Source organism: Harpia harpyja, chromosome 7 (genome assembly GCF_026419915.1).
Source record: "Harpia harpyja isolate bHarHar1 chromosome 7, bHarHar1 primary haplotype, whole genome shotgun sequence".
Taxonomy (NCBI): Eukaryota; Metazoa; Chordata; class Aves; order Accipitriformes; family Accipitridae; genus Harpia; species Harpia harpyja.
In genome coordinates, this window is record NC_068946.1 from 53,378,746 (window position 1) to 53,396,089 (window position 17,344).

Here is a 17,344-nt window from a genome sequence, read left to right on the forward strand (position 1 = left end):
TCGGTGTGTCCATTATTTATATATTTATTCATATCTTGCTGCTTCTGATTCAGCTGTGTAACTGTATGCAAAACAGATAATTACTGGGGAACAGAATAATTTGTATTTTGAGGGGAATGAATACCCTGAAGGATTTGCTTTTGGGGAAAGAACACACTGAAAAGAAATTACACAGATTTTGTAAACAGATATGAAAACAAAAAAAAAAATAGGTGAGGAAATATTTTGGACCAGGCAACTTTGACACTATCGTGTTTGTGGTGGGGGAAATAATTTTTCTTTCTAAATACCCAAATCCACATTGTAAAATTGAATGTGAGGCCCATTATTTGACATGGTTTTGCAGAAAATGGGGTTTAATGGTAACCCTACCCAAATACCAGAATGATGCCGAGGAGTTGGCTGCTCTTCGTGGACTCTTGAGATTGGGACCAACACATTCGTCCACCAGCTACCTGGAAACATGCTGTTTAAGAAATACCTGCACCTAAACGTGCCTCACACGTGGCAATTGTTTTAAGGAAACATTTTCCTCTCCCCCTTCCAGCATGTGGAGACCCTTGTGCTCGCTCTTCTGCAGTGCCGGCTGGCTGCGGGCAGCCATGCCTGCATGGGCGATGGGAGCTTGGCTTTCCCCAAGGGTAAGCACCATAGACCTTCTCCAGATTTATTCTCTGATTTAGCACCAGACTCTGGAAAAGAGATGCTGGAGACACTAATTTCAGCATTTCCAGCAACAGAATTCCTACTGGAAACGTGACTGAATAATGGCATCACCGTTCATCTCCCTTTGATTTATATAGCACAAGCATTTGCCTGTTCCATTTCTCTTTGCAGGCTTTCTGGTGGGAAATGGGAGTCTCCCAAACTTTCCTACAGTGAGGGTTTTATAGGCAATTCCATGCCAAAAATGTTTGTCTGGTCACCTTAAAACTACCCATATCACCCCAAATCCCGGGTTGTGCAAAGGGGTGTTGAACATGTTCCATGGAGCACCCAAAGGGTCCATCACTCAGCATCCTGAAGCTGCCTCCGAGCGACTCCCAGGACCCAAGCGGGCTGTTGCAGCAGTTTGTGTTTGCCTATCGAAGTGAAATCTCTCATGCGTGCGGTAAGTAAACACCGCAGTTGGCTCTCTGTTTATCTCAGGTATTTGGAAAGCCCTTCTGTTGTAGCTGTGTCATGGTCTCTGGTGTACGCATCCCACAAAACCTGGGAGAGGTGGGAAGCGTGGCTGGCTGCGAGCGGCGGGGCTGCACCCGGGAATTGAGGTGCAGGGGAGCAAAGTGACATGACTAGGGGCACCCGAGAAATCTGTGGCGGGGTGTGGGGCGAAGCCCAGTTTCCCAATTCCTCGGCTAGAACAGCAAGATGGTTTCTGTGATAGCCTTTCTGCCACGTGGGGCTGTGCTTTTCCGCCATCGAGAAAAAATCCTTTATTTTGAAGACACTCTGCAGACAAAGATAGTTATGGGTAGCAGTGCACAAAAAGCAGTTTAACACAGTGTTAAAGGAAATCGAAGTGAAAAATCTCTGCCTTAAGATCGCAGCCTTAACACTTTCACCAGGGCTGATCATAAGTTTTTCTTTTCTTTTTTCTCTTTCCTTTTGGTGGAGAAGTTTTCTAAGGTATTTTTCAAACTTTCCAGTTTAGCAATGTGTTGGCTCAAATTGAAAAGAGAACTAGGCACTGGGTCACAGGCAGAATTAGGTTTGTGCTAGTGGTGGGGGCAGGTTGCTGACACAGCTACAATCAGACAAAACATTTAAAACTTCTGGCTTTGTACTTCTCAAATGCCTCTTTTAGAAAATCGCTTAAGTTGTTATTAACATCCACCACCCACCTTCCCTTTCTGGTCCTGACATTGTGTAATAATAGATAATGTTGACATATGTTCCCTGCTGGTCAGAAATACTATACTTCTGTGAAAGGTAACATTTTCAAGCAATGACAAAATGTATTTTACTTGGACAGAGCATTAGTTATTGGACTAATCTCACAATGTGGGATGTGGGGTAAAAGTTTTAACATTTTAGTTGTGGGAGAAAGTTTGTTGGGACAGTAAAAGCATCAGTATGGGGTGTGTTTAGTTTTCTCCATTTCTAGAGGTACTGGCTTGGTATCAAACTCTTGCGTCCGTAGGAATTTAAAAGAAACATTTGCAGTATGTATGAGGAACAGCTGTCTGTGTACTCCCAGCAACTTTTCAAAATGACTATTTGGACATTTTTTTTTGAGGAAGGGTTAGAGAACTAAGGAGTATGTGTGTGTGTGTCCCACAAGCTCCAGAAAATTTTATTTCTTTTTTAGTAGATCAATTTTTAAATGTTGAGTAACAGTAAAACGATCTGCATTTATTTATCTATTTCCACTAAGCAAAGCTGTCTGAAAATAGAAAAAGAGGAAGAGACAGCAAAATCTTCCAAACAAATATGTTGTGAAAAAACTACTTTTGAAAGTAATCTAGGGTGAGATTCTATAAAAACGTGTCTGCTTCTCACGCCGCTGAACTCAGCACAAGACTGCGCAAGCCTGGAGAAATCGAGTTTTATTTTAAGTCTTGCACAGATCTCTCTGCTGGGGAAGCTGGAAATCATTTTTTTATCGAATCTGGTCTTTTTACGTGCTACAACAGGATCCAGAAATAATCACGGGGGGTCCTGTCATTTGGCGGATAAACATCTCTTCTTGCAGTAGGCTCCCTAAGATTTGTTTTTTCCCCTGCACTAAGAAGTGGGCTGATCAGCCCTTTAGAAATGTGCCTTTTCCTGCAAAAAATCAGCGAAGCTTTAGGGACCAGCCCTCTGTCCAGCATCCGCCCGCTGCCTCCCAGGCTCTGACACCCCGGTCTATGGGGACCAGGAGCTTTAACCTGCACAGCCCTTGCCCTAAGCCATGAGCCACGGCTCTGGGGAGATCCTGGGGCCTCCCAAGCAAAACCTTTCGATGCAGCGAGCTGCTGCCGTGCAGGTCTGGGATGGGGTCTCTCATGGAGAGGGGCAGCTGGGAGCTCCCCTGCAAGCTCTCCATCCCTCTTCCTTCACCCATCAGGAGCGTCCTGTTTGTTTTCAAACTCTCCCTGTGTGTCTGTTGGGCTGCCTCGGGTTGGCTCTGTTCTCAGTTACACCCATTGATGTCAGTGGGGTTGCGTTGGTGGAATCAGGAGGAAAATTTGGCTCCTCGACTTTTTATTTCCCCCTTTTTTTTTTTTTTTTTTTTTTTTTTTTTCACTGCTCAGCCTAAGCCCAGCCCGCTGCCTGCCTTGTCCCAGGCTCCTGCTGCCGCTGGGGTGAGAGCTTCTCCTCTGCAGCTCCTGCTGCTTGGCACGGCTTCGCCACTTCGGATCCAATCTCGGCTCAAAACATATCTGTTCTGCTTTCTGCTTCCTCCCTCCCTCTTTGCTCGCTGTAAAGCATTTTATTATCCAGACTTTATGGAAGGCTCTGTACAAAATGAAGTTGTGAGGTTATTTGTTTTGGTGCAGCCAATCCAATAGTGTAAGCTACTTCCCTCCTTTAATCTTCTCCTCTTTAGATAATACATAGGCTTTTGTGTCCATTAATTGTCAGAAATAAATGCTTCTTTAGCTATTACTTCCTGAAACAGAGCAGTGATCTCCCTTACATACAGCTGTTTATATTATGCATAGCATAGCCCTGTCACAAGAATACATTATAAGTTTTTGTAAGACCTTGTACTCGCATTTAGCATAATTTCCAGTTTAACTTTCCTTTTTCCAAAAAGGAGAGAAAGTATCCAGCGGGGTACCCAACTGCAGTGCCTGCTGCCCCTCGGTCGACGTGGCTCGGGAGTTATCCCTGCTGAAGCCAGCAGGCATTAGAAGAAATAGAAGAGTGATAGGAGCAGTGGGTAAGGTTAGTGGAGTTTCACATTGCTGCTTTAGGACCTAATCATTATTAATTATTCGCTTAATAGTAGAGACTTCATGTCCCAGCTGAGATTAAGACCAAATGGTGCCAGATGTAGTGCAAACACCTATTAAGTCATGGTCCCTTTATCAAACAATTTACGGTCTAAATAGACAAGACAGAGAAAAGATGGGAGATGAACAAAGAGGTGTCAGCACCGGAGACAGGAAATTGGAGGAGCAGGGGCATTAGGGATAGGGAGAGAAATGAAGGCCACAATGTAATTTCTGGAGATAATCAGGGGAAGACCCACAACTGGGGTAAAAACACGCTCCTTTGGAAACCTACTGCACTAGCTCAAAATGGTCCTGCCTGTTGCCGCTGCCCACAGGGCTGTGCGGGGGAAGAGGTGGTGTAGATGCTCGTTATCCACTTCCACCAAAGCAACCTGAGCTCTGTTACCCTGCTGACGGAGAGCGTTTGAGCTAACCCAACCGGGTATTTCAGAGTTAGGCTAGGGGACGTTAGCCCAGGCTCTCGTACTTACTTACATTTACTTACACCTACTTACGCAATTTAATTTGCACCACCTTACAAATCACCTCCAAATGTGGCCCCCAGTTCAGTTCACCACTGAAAGAAACAGATCTATGTGATCGGCTACAAACGGTCCGACCGCTTCGGTTTGTCGCATGGAGTAGGTTGCTTTGATTCATGTCCATTTTTAAGTTTAGCTCTGTGCAGCAGAAAAGAGCTGACAACTTCCTAAAGTTCCTTAAATTCTCAAAACACTATACAAATGTCAACTATCTAGCAACAAAATATTTAAGACGCTTTGCTTGTGTCTTCATGAATAACTTTCTGAAAGGGTTGTGACATACTTGTACCATTATTTGGTATGGCAATTGAAGAAAAAAAGAAATCTGGGAAGGATGTTTGTTTTTATTTTTCTTCTTCTGACCACTCAGTTTGGAAGAACTGCCAAGTTTGACTCTAAACTTGCAAGTACAGTAACTTTTTTTCTTTGAAACTTGGGTCTATAATGTCTGGAGCTGCTTTTGGTTGAAAGCAATTGTTACGTTCCTGACTCTTGTGATCAATTGAAATCAATTTCATACAGAAGGTTAACAGAGAAGGTCCAAACAAATGAATCCATGTGCATTTATCTGACAGCATTTCATATACAAATAACGAAAGCAGTACATTATCAATTCTCCGTAGTAAGAAGTATTCTTCATGTTTTTATAAAAAGTACTTAAGAGCTGACTTTGAAGAAAGACTTTGAAAACTTGCCAAACCTTCTTTGTATTTTGAAAGTCCACATCAAGAAAGTAGTAAATAGTCATTGAGCGTAGGAAAAAGGAAACTATTAGCATTGTTTTCTTTGAAAGATAAAAAGAAAAATGCAGTGCAAAACTTCATAATCTCTGAAATGTGTATTTGTTATTTGAATCAATTTAAAACAATTGTCACTATTAAGTTCATGTTAGCCTGCCTACTGAACTGTATAATATGGTTCTGTATCTGCTAGTTTCATATATATGGGTTACCCCCTTTCCTCATCTCCTTCTAGTTTTACAGGCTTTAGCATTTCCATTTAACTGCAGAGTTAGAATTTATATGAAGGCTCTGCTTAAAAAACCCTACTTCGGCTCCCCAAGCCTCCTCAGGATTTTTTAACCTATATTCATTCCTCTAATGTAAGGATATCTATCCTTGATTTCTTTAAAGCAATAGTGCCTCAGATTTCCCTTTCTGGGGCCCCATTGCCATCGTGCAGCAGTTTTCTGTAATGTGTTCAGATAAGATATCCTCTTTTTTTTTTCACTTTTTTTTTGTTGTTGTTTTTATTTTCCGATAGCTTCTGGGCCAGGCTTTCTATTGCTGTTAGTGTGATTTGATGCAGCATCATTTTAAAATAGCTGGTCATCACTAGGAGAGATGAGACCAGGTGCTTTCCACAGGTCAAAAAAAAAAGAGAATCATGTCAGGGTTAGCTCAGCCATGTGTTTGGATGAAGCTATGTATAAGCTCATACCTTGTACTACCTTTGAACAGGTATATCGCATGCTTGCACCGAACACAAGAACCTTGGTATTGTTTAATCATGTGTAATCAAGTAGCCAACTTGCCTTTTACCACTACTAATGCAGGTTGTACTTATGCATATATTAATTGCAAAGCCATTAAGCTGTCCCGTGTGTGAGGTAGTACTATGAGGAAATGCCTGTTCACTTCATCTTTAATAAGTTCAGTAGACGTTCAGCTAAAAGGGGATCTCAGCTGTGTGTAACCTGTGAGAAACAGAAGTGGAAGTTGGTATGTGAAGAAACATATGTCTGCCGTGTAGAAATGGGATGTTTTCCCCTGTTTCCTATAGAAGTGTCTGTAGGTTATAAAATAGATATGGTAAAGAGCTTGAATGGGTGTGTAGGCATATTGGTGTGTTTGGTAGCCAACTATAAATGCTGACCTTTTAAGAGGGATCGTGTCTTTATATAGAAAACGTATATTTGTGGATGAGATAAAGGTAGGATTACAGTAAGGATTTTTTTGGCAGGAGTTTCCGTGATTGTGTTTCTTAAGAAGATAGTTGATGGATTAAACGATCATCTGAGATTTTCAGAGTTTGTAAAGACTTTCAGATTTACAAATTCATCATCTCTTGTCTCCATCTAATTATTACAAATCTGTTGCCTCTAAATATTTGTTGCTGCTGGATATTGACTCATGTCCTGCCCTAGCTTTGTTCAAAGTATGTCTCCCATTTTACAATAAACAATCAAGAAAACATAAAATAGATTAAATTGTGATAAATGCCAAATGCATGAAGATATCCTGCTGAAAAATATGAAAACTTCATGCTTCTCTGCTTCCATTTTTTCATTGATAAAATGGGTCTAATCACATTCACTTCTCCTATGGCTTTTTTGTAACGAATAGGCCAAGCCTGGACCTGCTGATGGCCTGGTCATGACCTTTCTCCTTGTAGGGGGATGATGAGTAAAATTTGGGGGGACGAGGTTTTGTTCAACCAGATGTTTCATGGGGAAAGTTTGTTCCCTGTGGATGGGACAGGGTTAAGGGTTTGGCCTCACAGCTCTGACCCTGGCAAAAAGCTTTTGGGGAGGGCAGAAGTGACAAAACGAATATGGGAAGATGCAGAAGGAGTTACTTCAGGCTTCCAGTGGAAGGTGTATTTTTCCCATCACCACCCTTGTCAACTTCCTTCTCCAAGTCCTCTAACATAGCTCTTTGTGCCTCTCTGAGATACAGCTTTCAGGCTGGCATAGATATTCAGACTGATGGCACTTTCCATATGCTAAGACCCCCAAAATATGAACTCTTAATAGCATCTTCTCTGGTTGCAGAGGGGTCCTCCAGGTCGTGTTTATTTACTCTCTGTGACATAGCACAGTATCCTCACATGCAAACTGGTGACGTTTCAGCTTGACTACTTTCCTAATGAAGATACCCTCTTAATACTAATCTTGCAGTGAAAGCGCACTTTTTTCCCCAGAATTCTCTTCTTAATTTGTTAACAAATCTTCCTTGAAGGTAGGAGTGAAATTTTAGAAGGGCTTTTTTCTAATAACCACCATCAAACAGGCACGCCCACAGCAGATGGAGAGGAATGTCACATTTGTCCTCATGTCTAGGAGAGCAATGAAAATGACTATTCAGCATTTCATTTATAATTTTTTCCTTGTGTGAGGATGCTTGAAGGGCCTGTTTCAAGAGCCTTTCCCATACTGTCGTTTTGATTGTGACATTAGGATCTATCTGATAGCTGAGTAAATGGTTTGTTTTTTCATTGGTGTGGACTCTGATGTTTAGCAAGCAGAACATAGCTTGAAAGACACAAATTTAGAAGTTGCTGGGAATTTGACTGATTTCAATGAGGCCAGGTCTTCATCACAAGTCTGTTAGTGTTGCCACAGCTTCACGGAACTGGATAGGAACAGTTTGGATGTTCATACTAAACAACAAAAAGAATTTTTTTTTTAGCAATGGCACTTGTCCTTTTCTGCATCCTGGTAAAAATCATCTACATGTAGCTCTTTTAAAGATGACTTTTGATCTAGTTGCCTATTTAGGGATAATGTCAGATGCTCTTTATTCTTCTTAAATGAAAAAGTAATACCGCATTATTCTAGCCAGTATTATTCCTGCAATGAAGCCGAATTTCATCAAGTTAAACTTTTCTGTTAGAAAGATTAAAGGAGGAGGCAGAGGGCCAAATTCTCCTCTGTTCTGTGAGTGTTGAGCTAGACGATCCATTGACATCAAAGAAACTGGGATTTACACTAGTGTAATCAAAACCAGAATTTCTCACACAGATTTTCTATATATTTTTGTTAACTCTCGAAATATAGGACCATAATAATCCTTCTGTTCCTAAAGATGCACAAACTACAATCCCAGTGGCAGTCACATTACCGTGGACTAAGGAGGTGTGGTTTGCGTTGCCTATGTGAAATCCTAAGATAACTGCAGTCTGAATGACTTACAGTGCACAGACATGCTCATTAATACATAAGGTACTGTAACTATGCCTTGTGCTTCCTAGAAGCTTGCCGCCTGCATTTTTAAGGAGAAACCCAAGTTATTCAGCAAAGATATACTTGTTGGTGCTTTGCCTTGGTTTGCCATTGCAAAAATGTGCTTTTCCAAAATTCAGTATATAAGCGCAGAAGACGCATGTTGGGGTTCCATGTCTTTGGGAAAGGGGGTTGTGTTTAAGCTGTCGGTGGGGTGTCACCACGTGCTGCATCCAGCCACCGTCCTGGGCATCCTCCGAGTTGCGGGGTGAGAGCATCTCGCTGCCGGCCCCCACCCCACCCCGCAGCCGCTGGGACATTCCTACAGCCGTTTTCCAGTGAAATCCCACGCCGGCAGGGTGAGTCACATCAGAAGACATTCCAGAAAGAAGAATAATTATGCCGTTGCTGGAATTGATGTAATGGTGTTTTTCAGGATGCTTTAATAGACATGAGTGATGTTTTGGCAGGCAATCGAACTAACCCTAGATATCTGATTGCATTACTGACTGCTACCAAGGGCATCTCTGGGGAAAGGGACATTACTTAAGGTACTTTCTCCGTGTTTTTAACTTGCTGGAGCTAACTTTTAGAGCAGCATCGAGTTCTTTTTCAGAAGACAGACAGACATATTGGAGAGCTTAACCAAGACATGTAACAAACCAAACTCTAAACATATACAGATTCCAAAAGACAGGCCTGTGTAAACAACATCATAATTCCCTGGGTTATGTGCTGTTTAAAATAACATTCAGCTATGCATTCACCTCAAAAGATTGCCACTTAACAGCGTTGTTTCTTTTTGTAATCTTTATTGTTTAGGTTTATTATGGCTCTCATTTTTTCCCCCCCTTAGAAAACATAAACAATTCCCTTCTTCGCCCCGTGAGCGGGACGCCCATGTCCTGGCAGCGCTTCCTCCATGCCGCAGCCAGCTGAAAAGATAACGAATGAGGACTACGTTGAGCCTCTTTCTCCCAGAAATAAGTTTATTCTCCCTGTCTGTATGTGTTTTAATACCACGCTCCTTAGGATGGTGTTTCTTGTTATTAATGATTACTACTGGTGTTTAAACACATCAGTTGGAATTGTGCTCTTGTTTAACACCCACGCGGTCCCGCCGAGGGCTCATTGCCTTCATTTAAGCTATATATTAAAAATAATAATAAAAAAAAGCCCTGCACACTGATGTCCCTGGGTTGTTTTGCAGAGCCCCATCGTTTAGCCGTTCTCTGCAGGTAAATAGGTCTTTTTTTTTGGTCTGGCATGTTGATAAGCCTTCACACTTGGCTGGGCTCGAGGTGCGTTTGTGCAAAGGCAGATTGTTTTAGTTAACATAATCAGTGAACTCACTGTTCTACCTGGATGTCTGGGAGAATTGCCAAGAGATTTCCCAACATTTCAATCAGAGGCAGGGGCTATAAAGCTGTCAGTTTTCTTGTAGGCCAATTTGCCTTTGCCATGGTTCTAATGTTGTGCTCATTTATAAAGAAATCAGCCCAGGTCTTTTGGGGTAATATTTTATGCTGGTATCAATTTGAAGAAGAATGATTTCTTTTTCTTTCTCTTTTTTTTTATTTTGAAGATGCATTTTTAAAAAGCATTTCCTGACACAGAAAAATGCCTCACTTTAAGATTCTGATACAGTAGTAATTTTTTTTTCAAAAATAATTAATTAATAATCCATTTTTGTTCCCAGAAGTGGAGCTGAGTTCCTTTCACATATTGCACCAGCCTCAAGTAAATCTGTTCTTAAACAAAGAAATGGAACTACTCGGGTCAAATGTTCAGGGTGATCTTGGTCTGCGTAGTAATTACAATCAGAGATATGTTAAACTACCTGAAAATAATTCACTTCCACAGGAAAAAAGTATACCTACAAGTTTATGGTTTGCGGGTCATTGTCATCTACCCTACTTCCACCTGCTGTAATAAATTCTGGTGAAATATCTACTACTGAGTACTGAACTTAAAGATTTTTTTTTTTTTTTTTTTCCCCAAGCCTTCAATATTTACCACCTTGTGCCAGATTACGTCATGCAACCTTCAACAATGTTGTGACTTTTTTTTAGCTGATGGGATGCAGAAGAGCAGGGGACCTCATCCACTTGAAATTTCTTTGATGTTCCCCACAGGAAGTTTTTTAATATTTGGTCAATTGGATGTTTTTCAAGTATTTCATTGTGGTCGGGACCTAGGACAACCATCTGCTATTTTTGCAAGTTGGCAATGAGAAAGGTGGACCTGTTCATTGTGCTCTGCAACGCTTCCAGTGGCAGGGACGATGCTGAGCGCATGGTCCTGTGCGAGCCTGCAGGACAGGAGCACGGTGCCATCAAACATATTTTGCAAGAGCAAAATCTCAGTGATTTTGAAGTTTTGGGTTCCTGAGGGTCAGCGTCCTAAGAGCATGTTGGTGCAATGAAGAAGTTCGATGGTGACCTGGAAAATGAGAGACACGGGTTGGGGGAGCTGGAAGTAAAACCAGGTTGAGCATCACCTGTCATGGGAGGATTTCACTCGTATCAGGAGTATATCAAAGCTTGACAAATTCACCTGTTGGAGACTTCACACAGCTGATTTATTTGCCAGGACAGGTGGAGAGCTGCTCAGGCTTACTGCTGAGCAAAGTGGCATGAGAAGAGGCACATTAAAGAAGTTCTGCCTCTGATTGCAGCAACGAGAGCGCGACTGTTACAGCACCGCAAATTAGCAGACGGTTTTAAACCAGCTCCCAAGCACTGAAATTAAAAGCACTTAATACAGGAATCATATTCTCTAGCTAAGGCACAACGGGACTCTGGTGAATTTAGTTTATAATGTTTCCGTGTTGTAACAGAAATTTGTCTTTTTGAGGCAATCAGGGGAGCCGCATTACAGCAGGACTTGCAAAGATTCGCGTTTGTGTCTAGTGGCTGCAAGTGCATTAACTCTTTCGTGTGAACTTCTCTGCGAGTGCCATGATTTCTTCTATGCTGAATTCAGTGGACCTCTGAAAAATAACGTTCAATTCAAGGTGAGTAGGACATAGGTAACAAAATCTGCCTCGTGCTCATATCTTGAAGAGAAAAAAGGTTCTCATCATGGAATTATATGAGTAAAGTTACATTAGACCACCTCCTCTTGGGGTGATTTGTTGTGACTTTAACAATTAAGCGACAGTCAACCTCTGGTGATGTGGCTAAGCTAACAACCACATCCATGAACATTTAAATCAAGAATGCAATTTCTGGAAGATTATTATTCTCAAGAAGAAATAAAATAGTCTTACATTAATTAATTTTTTTCTACCCAAAATGATATTGGGTAGACATGTCAGCCTTTTTTCCCTTTCTCTCAAAGGTTGGCAAACACACCACAATACCATGTATTGTAATGAGATAGCAGAGGAGACGACTGCTATGCTCATTACTGTTTCATTACTTTGTGATCGTGAGAGCTTTTTTCCATCAGTGCCTGATTTCTATATTATCAAGAGAAGGGCAAGGTCTTTGATGTTTTGTAACAATCTTCAGTGCTACTAGAAAACTACTTGTTTTCTTCTTTTTCAAGGATACGTCAGTGGTTTATAATTGATCTATAGCAGATCTTTCAGATTTAACCTTAGGTCATATATAAAATATTAAATATGGCCATTATAGGGACTATGCCTTTTTAGAAAACCGTATGGGTGTTAGCCTTTATGTCCTAGACAAATTCCAATTTGAGTAATTAAATTTTGCCTGCATTCATTTTCCATGCAATTTTAATTGGATACAATATTTTTCACTTCCAGTGCAAAGTAACAGTGCATTGTCCTGTGCTGTGAAAGAGTTAATACGTGCTGAGCTAGAGGTTGCTGCACTTCAGTAGTAAGTGAATCTGCTATGTATGTTTGAAGAAACCAGCACAGAAAAATGCCAAATCCTCTTGAAATAAGGTACAAAATTTGTCAGATGTTTTGGCATGCTGTAAACATTTAAAATTACATTAGTGGCATCCAAGTTATCACATACATATCCTAAAAAGCAGATTTTCATAGTGTTCAAATATTCGGTATGCAGCTCATCAGATTGCATTAACCACCCCTACAAAAGGGAAAAGAATCAATACATATGTAAATGTGACTCTGGTTTAAAAAGCTATTCTTGGTTTTACTGTTACCATGCTAAAAGACGTTGTAAACTGCAACAGACCCATTTCCTACGGGTTGGCTTCCCTGTGCCACCGGAGCAAGTGGAGCATGCAGCTTGCCAGAAGATGAATGCAATGGAATGAGGGCTGGTGTTAATCATTTACAGAAGATCTTGTTCCATGTTGAGGAGGTGCCTAGAGATGAAACTCGTTTGAGAGGTTTTCCTGGACTTTGGAAATCGCATAGATTGTTTAAACATTTATTATGGATTACATATCATGAGAGAAACATCCTTTGGTTTTTGGATTAGGCAGTAAGTATTGTCATTAACACTAGGCTTTGTCTAATTTAAGAAATCTGCGTCAGTTGTCTGAGGCTGTGAGGTCCATTAGCACATTTTTCTTCATCTGTAGAAAATTTTACAGGTCATCTAGCCTTATACTTTTTAGTTTTCTAGTCTTGAAGATAAAAACGATTCCAAATGTTCACAAAGTCTGAAATTATATGTATAAAAAAGAGCAGACAAATAACACTTTCACTAAGCAGAGGTCCTTGAAGTTGTTTACATTCATATATATCAATAAAATCAAAAGCTGGGTGTTCTTCTTCATTCTCCCCTTCGTACAATGTATTTGTTTCCTCTGAAAGGAGTTGGCACTGGAGAGAATAATGATTGAAATCCCAAAGGTGACAGAATTTGACCCTGACAAGGGTTGAGAAGTTTGGCTGAGCACAGCAAAGGAGTGAGACCCATGAATGCTTGGGGGACAACAGTCACCCCAAGGGTGAAGTGCAGAAGGGTGTTGCAAGGATGGGAGCTGCTCTTGGGTAACCCCAAAAGATATTAATCGCTTTGAGATCACATGTCCTCCGTTAAAATTTGCTCACCCTGATGTAGGGTATGGAAACCTGGCAAAGGCAAAGAATACGAGGGGAATTTTGGATTGGTTTGCTGACAGATGCCCGAGGGGGATCAGGAAGGCCATGTGGACGGACATAAGGATTTAAATGGTTTAGGAGATAAACAGGCAGTAAGAGAAGGCAGAGGTGAGAGAGAATGGAGACCTGCTCTGCCATCGGTGTAGCGAGCAGAGGCTGCCCAGGTTAGGTAGATGGGTTCAGGGAGAAATAGTCATAAATCATGAGGGACCCTCAATGTCTGTGGAGAGATTCACTCCCAGTCCTCCAACAAGGCATTTGCCCACAGTGCAGTTTTAAATATGAATTCACGTTAAAATGCAGAGTATTTTGTAGAATCAAAATCTCAGTGAAGGAATTCTTGTGCATTAAATACAGACAGGTGATCAATAGGGGAAGTTATTAATAAAAATATGATCAGAGAATATTTTGCCTTTTAAATTCCTTATTGAGTAGCCATAGTGGAGTTTTGGTTTGTTTACGTTGAGGATCCCAAGAGAGAGCTTTCCGAATATTTGAGGACAATCTGTGGGGATTTTTGCTCCCATCTGTGGCTTTCCTCTTGGAATTTAGTTCTCATGCTGTAACCTGAGCATCACTTTAGGTCATTCAAAACCATTTATTATCTTATTAAATGGAACTACCTTCACTGCTCCCGCATCAAGTTGTATGGGAATAAGCCCACGAAGCATCATGAGCGATGTTGTGCTTTGTAGGTTAAAGTGATGCAAATGCAACTTTTAACCTTGTGTTTAAGAGAGTAAGGAGCATTCTAGTTTTATGGTTTTTTTGTGTGTGTTCTTGCACGTTCAGTGCTGCTTTATGGCACATGCCACCATGCCGGTGAAATGCCATGATGTGGCATGTGCCGCCTGGTTCCCCAAGAGCACTCATGAGGTGGCTCGGCATGGAAAGCAGCCGAATGAAGCTGTGCACAGTTGGCCCTTCAGTATCAATCTTCCCATATTGAAGTGAATGAGGAGATTTGCGGTCCTCTTCGCAGTGCCGTTTCAGCCAGCCTTTCGGTTGACTCTGGAAAGCCAGCAGCAAATTGGTCTGCATTGTCTCCAGGTTAGCATCGGTATGGAAAAGGATTAGAAACAGAAATGTTCAGTATACATTAAAGAGAAAGGAAAATCGATGTCCTTAGGATACATCCATCCTAGGCCTGTTTAGATTTCGGTCGGGATCGCTGGTGCTGTGCTAGCAAGGCATCCCAGGACCCTGTGCTCTACGTAGTCACTGTAAACATCTTGGCCATCAAGGAGGACCCATCTTCAAGCTGTTTCTGCCACCGTTAACTCACTGGATATGGGGATGGCTGAGATATCTGCTGTCAGTAAAGGACAAGCACTCTGAACAGTAGTTTCTCACTACCTTGTTCTTGGCTCCACAAGCCCGGGGACTTGCAAATTCAGAGATCTTTATTAAAGTACCTTCAGAGGAACTGGAGGGAAAGAAAAATTATGCTGCAGGCCCCCTAGTCCTACGCAATAACTGCTTGGTCACTTGGATATTTAGCAGTGATTTACAAGCATTAATGTAGTGGAGCCTCAATTACATCCTCAAGGGCAAGGAAGCGTTATCAGTCCATCTCCCTTCCCTCCCCACACAATTTGCAGATGAAGTAAAGGTAACACAGCAAGGAGGGTTACAGGTGATTTCTCATCTGATGCTTTTACCACTGGGATATATTTCCTCTTCTCTCTCTTTCTTCTCCCCTTATCCCAAAGGCCTGAAAATGACACTTCTTTTCTCAGTATCTTTTGATATATTGATGTAGGGTGTCTGGAAAACCAAAGTTTTTGATTTGAAGTAATAGCCGCTGAGAATTCATTGAATATAACACTTATTTTTCTTTCCAACCCTTCTTTACTGCATTGCATCTCCAAATTTATAATCTTTCAGCTATTATATGACTGCATTATAACTATCCAATGATTACTGTGGGGTTAATAACTTTGTCCGGTGAATGTTGGTATGCCCCTATTAATGGTATGTTTCGATTGGTTTGGAGAGCAAATTATTGTGTGCTTCACCTACTCAGAAACAGCTTTTCCATGAAAAGACAGAGTAAGACTGTATCTTTAGGAACAATCTGTTTTCTGTCTGTAATTAATATGTTCCGGATTGTTTGGCTACTTTGGTCGGTGTATCACAAACTAGACTATTATGCTCAAAGCTACTTTTGGGACATGCAGTAATAGCTCCTTTTGAAAGCATTAAGAGCAACCCCTGTAAATCACTGTGGGTTTGAGTAACTATCTAGCTTTGCCTAAACCATGCCAGGTTTCTGTAACAAGCTGATGAGCTATCACTGGGTAAAAAAATGTATCCTTGATTCACACCTCTCTGGTGTAAATCCTGTTGCAATTTTAAAAGCACCTTGTTATAACAGTGTTGGACAGAGGAATTCTTGAGGCTAAGTGACATTTACAGCCTATGATACTAGTGTATCTGCACTGTGTATCCATCAACATTTGGCATTTAAGAAAATCTGCTCATCCTCGCATCGCCTGTTAAACACTCACGCTATTAGCAAAAAAAAAAAAAAAAAGAAAAAAAAAGAAGAAAATCATCCTCTTTGCATTTGAGTTTTTAATGGGCAAAAAAAGGGTCAATTTGACCACAATGGCATGAAATCAGCCCCAGATGACCTCAGGCAACTGTACACCTGGAAGCAAAAGGTGGGTTAAAATGACTTTTTTTTTTTTTTGTCCACAAGTTAATGCTGGAATAACTTGCACTCCTTAGCATGCACAGCTGTATTATCCCGGGGCAGTTTTTGGCTCGGTGTGAATTTACACATCTGTCAGATTGCTTGGAGATCCATAGGCAAAATGTAGCACTCGGGAACATTGTGTGGATTTGGGATGTTTCCTGTAGGACCTGGGAAGCGCAGAAGAACGAAAGGCTCGCCTTCTTGCCGCAGCCAGCGCTCCTCGCTGCCCGTTTCCCTCTGCCCTCCAAGGAACAGGACAAAAGCACTTCTGTCCGCAGGTGATTTTAGGCTCCGCTTCAAAACTTCTTTCTTAATTCAAACCCACATTTTTTAGTACAAATCTGCGTTCTTAATTTAAAACCGCTTGTGCGCTCCCTCCGGTTTATTCCAAATAGCGGTCCCCAAGGGGTGTTTGAATTCATGTTAAGGACTATAGGTTGGTCTGATTTGGTTTTTAGGAAGCGTAAGCTAAGCATCAGACTGTGATTACTGAAAGCTAATCTCGGTCTTCGGCCACAGGTCAGGTTCCTTTTTTTTTTCTCCAACTTCCTATATTGCTTCAGCCATTTCTACGTCCTCTTTTCTTCCTGGGCTACCGTGCTATAGTAGTTCAGCTCCCTATTTTCTGTGTCTTTGAAACCAAGGGCATTTCCCGTGTCTTCTCCAGGTGCTCTGCTTTGCATATGATTCTGATTTCCACTCCAGAGCTCTTCATACCCTCTCGATGCTGTGCCATGGCCTGAGCTGGAGCCCTGAAACCACACGATTCCTGCACCTGCCTCTGCTACCAGCTTCCCAGGTGGCCTTTGGAATATTTTCATTTATTCACTATACGGTGGTTTTACACCACTCTGGCCTCTAACTTGCATCTGAGATTCCTGCCATGTATTTTAATGCATAATGCATTTTGGGATGCAGTTTGCGTGCTACTACGTAAAATATGGTTGTATTGTTCATATGGCAAATCATTTTTTAATTCATAATCCTGGGACAAGCAAAATGAATGCAATTTTTCTTTAATTTTTACAGCGCGAGAGTGAACACAGTAAAGCAGAAAGGGTTTTTCTTGTTTGCGGAGCCGCGTTGCAGGGTTTGGGGCTGTGTCGTGCGTGTTGGTGGAGCGAGATGCAAGGCAGACGTGCTCGCTTTGATTGGTTTTGGGGGAGGCTGTGCGGTGGC

At 41.5% G+C, this 17,344-nt stretch overlaps 1 long non-coding RNA gene across 1 annotated transcript; it reads left to right on the forward strand.

Moving 5' to 3' along the window:
• The first annotated feature begins 594 nt into the window (after nucleotides 1-594).
• LOC128144444 (uncharacterized) lies at nucleotides 595-15,913 on the forward strand. The gene is made up of 3 exons (XR_008236083.1): nucleotides 595-1,111; nucleotides 3,746-3,876; nucleotides 10,414-15,913. It is a non-coding gene; the product is annotated as an uncharacterized LOC128144444 (long non-coding RNA).
• Nucleotides 15,914-17,344: the final 1,431 nt, after the last annotated feature.